The sequence below is a fragment of the Cebus imitator genome, unplaced genomic scaffold (genome assembly GCF_001604975.1).
Source record: "Cebus imitator isolate Cc_AM_T3 unplaced genomic scaffold, Cebus_imitator-1.0 Scaffold62, whole genome shotgun sequence".
Taxonomy (NCBI): Eukaryota; Metazoa; Chordata; class Mammalia; order Primates; family Cebidae; genus Cebus; species Cebus imitator.
Window position 1 is genome coordinate 5,914,018 of NW_016107377.1, and position 3,865 is coordinate 5,917,882.

Genomic DNA, 3,865 nt, shown 5'->3' on the forward strand with positions numbered 1-3,865 from the left:
GAGTGAAACTCCGTCTCAAAAAAAAAAAAAAAAAAAAACAACCCAGCTTTGTTATCTGATAGTTCTGGAGGCTGGAGGTCCGGAAATCATGGTGTCAGCAAGACTACCTTCCTCAGGTGCATGTCTGGCCTCCAGTAGACCCTGGAGAACCCCAGCACCCCCACTTCCACCCCTCCCAACATCACTCTTCTCACCTTGACTCCCTGCCTCACTTTCAGAAGGACTCTTGTGGTTGTATCGGGACCACCTAGACAGTCTCCCCGTTGCAAGATCTTTAAATGAATCCCACCTGCAAAGTTTCTTTTACCACGTAAGGTAACAGTATTGCCTGATTAAGAGACCCTGTCTTCCCAGGACACTGCAGTCACAGCCTATCACTGAATGGGGACCAACTTGGCTGTTGGTTCTTAGGCACGGTGTTCACAGGCGAGGGGTCTGAAGTCTCAGCCACCCAGTAGCTGAGATGTCTTGACATGTAGCAGAAGAGAATATGATCTGACGATGTCAATTCCTAGCCTTTCCTCAACTTCATGGTAACAAAACTCTCCCATAATGCTTGTGGCTGTGGCTGTGGTTTGCATTTACTCTGCCTTTACATGGGAGAGTCACATTAGGCTGTAAAACAAAGACGCTGCGGAAGTACTAGCCTGACAGTGAGGACACTTCAGGGTGGGTTTGTTTTATTTATTTTTAGTTTTTGAGACAGGGTCTTGCTTTGTGACCAAGACTGGGATGTGGGAGCGTGATCTCAGCTCACTATAGCCTCAATCTCCTGGGCTCAAGCCATCCTCCCACCTCAGTCCCCCAAGTAGCTGGGTCTACAGGAACACACCACCATGCCTGGCTAATTTTTTATAGAGATCGGGTTTGCCGTGTTGCCCAGGGTGGTCTTGAAGTCCCGGGCTCAAGCAATCATCCCATCTCATCCTTCCAAAATGCCAGGATTACGGGCATGGGCCACTGGGCCTGGCCTTTGTGGGTTAGTTTTAGTAACTAATTTGGGTAAGTTGCTTCACCTATTTCATTACTTCTTTGTTGGGAAATGAAGACAATAAATCCTTTGTCTTTTGTATACCTGGATTTTTTTTTTTCCAAAAGCAGAACATTTGGGGGCCCAGTTTGCAAAGCACAGAGATAGCAAGACACTGAGACATAGAATAGGGGTCCGTGAAATGGAGACTCTGAGCTGTGCTGAAAACTAAACTCGGAGCAGAAACACAGAAAAATGACATAAGTCTTATAAGAGATAAGCCTTCCAGAAATATGAGACAGCAGCAAAGACAAATGCCATGGGAACAAAAGGAAAATTGCAAAGTAAGCGGTAGGAAAAAAATCCAAGGAACACAACCTGGAATCTGACCTCAACCTAATAATCCTTGCTGGAAGAAAAGAAGGAACAAAAGTCATCGCCCAACCAATAGAAGTGCGTAGATTAGGACGGGCCCTAACACAGGCACTCTTTAATGTATGGCAGTGTGAGATTTTGATATTTAAAAGAAGAAATAATAGAAATATGTGAAAAAAAAGTATCTCCATTAAAATGAGTGATTCTGGGAGATTAGATCAAAACAGGAATATTTTTTCTTTTTTTCTGAGATGGAGTCTCACTCTGTCACCCAGGCTGGAGTGCAGTGGCGCTATCTCGGCCCACTGCAACCTCTGCCTCCTGGGTTCAAGCAGTTCTCCTGCCTCAGCCTCCTGAGTAGCTGGGACTACAGGCACACACCACCATGCCCAGCTAATTTTTGTGTTTTCAGTTGAGACAGGATTTCACCATATTGGCCAAGCTGGTCTTGAACTCCTGACCTCGTGATCCACCCACCTCGGCCTCCCAAAGTGCTGGGATTACAGGTGTGAGCCACTGCACCTGGCCCAGAACAGGAATATTATTTTTTAAAGATTGTTTAATATTATACTGCAAAATCTTATTAGGGTACTATTATAAAATCAAATGGGAAAATACGAAAAGTACTTCAAGGTACCTGTAAAACATATTACATAAAGGTTTGCCTTATTACTATTGCTATGAATCTACATTCCTAGAATTTTTAGAGTGTTCGTAGGCTACAGAAGTGACGTCATTCAACTTCTCATCACCAGCATCTCTCTGTGCTTCTGTCCTGGCTCTTACACACTGCCAGGGTGACCATGAACACCTAACTTAATTTCTCAGAGCCTTTGTTTCTGCATTGGTGGAGATGAAAATTACTTCCTCACACATTAATTTTGGGAAGATTAAATAAAACCATATAACAAAAGCGTTTATAAAATTAAATATCCTTGGCCAGGTGTGATGGCTCATACCTGTAATCCTAGCACTTTGGGAGGCTGAAGCAGGCGGATTGCCTGAGCTCAGGAGTTCGAGACCATCCTGGGCAACATGGTGAAACCTCCTCTCTACTAAAATACAAAAAATTAGCCGGGTGTGGTGGCACGCGCCTGTGATCCCAGCCACTTGGGAAGCTGAGGCAGGAGAATTGCTTAAACCCGGGAGGTGAAGGTTGTTGTGAGCTGAGACCGCACTACTGCACTCTGGCCTGGGTGACAGAGCAAGATTCCATCTCGAAAATAAATAAATTAATGAAATTAAAAATTTTTTTTAATTTGTATTTTTAGTAGAGACAAGGTTTCACCATGTTGCCCAGGCTGGTCTTGAACTCCTGAATTCAGGCAATCTGCCCTCCTCGGCCTCCCAAAGTGCTAGGATTATAGGCATGAGCTCGGCCCCCTTTTTTAAAAAAAAAAAAAAGAAAAGAAAGAAAGAAAGAAAGGAAAAGGAAAAGAAAAAGAAAAAAGAACAGCCTGAGGAGAACACGGACCTGTTGGGAAGCAGTGGTGAACCCAGCGGGTACCCCTGGCTCCCTGGCCTTCCCCTCCGGCGGTGTTTCCTCACCTAGCTCCCTGCAGCCAGCTCTGCTCCTTCTGTGAAACAGCACAGAGAGCATCTGTGGGATTATCTGACCACCAGCCCCCACAGCCCTTTCCAGATGTGACCCTAAACCGGCCTGCCTGGGCAGCAGGATGGGGCATGAGATGGGCACCCTCTCCAAGACGGACCATGGCCCCTTCCTTGAGAGTCTGGAATGGAATGAAGAGAAACTATTTAGTCTCTTAATTATCTCAACTGCTGTATATTTTTATTTTTATTCTGTTGAGAGGGAGTCACTCTGTCGCCTAGACTCGAGTGCAGCAGTGACATATCAGCTCACTGGAGTCTCCGCCTCCCACATTCAAGCTTTCTCCTGCTCAGCCTTGCAAGTCGCTGGGACTACAGGTGCCTATCACCAAGCCTGGCTAATTTTTGTATTTTTAGTAGAGACAGGGTTTCACCATGTTGGCCAGGCTGGTCTCAAACTCCGAACCTCAAGTGATCCACCTGCCTCAGCCTCTCAAAGCACTGGGATTACAGGCATGAGCCACCCTGCCTGGCCTCCATTGCTGTATCATTGAGACAAAGCAAGGACCTCTCTATAGGGCCTGCTGGGCCCTGGTAAGCATGGAAACAATAGAAGATCTTGAATTCCTTCAAGGGAAATTCCAGGCACCTAGCTAGTCTTGAGAAGTAAATGGGTAACCTAATAAGCAAAAAGAAAATAACAGCTTAAAACAGTAGCCACTCTGCCGGGCCGGTGGCTCACGTCTGTAATCCCAGCACTTTGGGAGGCTGAGGTGGGCAGATCACAAGGTCAGGAGATTGAGACCATCCTGGCTAACATGGTGAAACCCCGTCACTACTAAAAATACAAAAAAATTGGCCAGGCATGATGGCACACGCCTGTAGTCCCAGCTACTCAGGAGGATGACGCAGGAGAATCACTTGAACCTAGGAGGCGGAGGTTGCAGTGAGCTGAGATTGCACCACTGG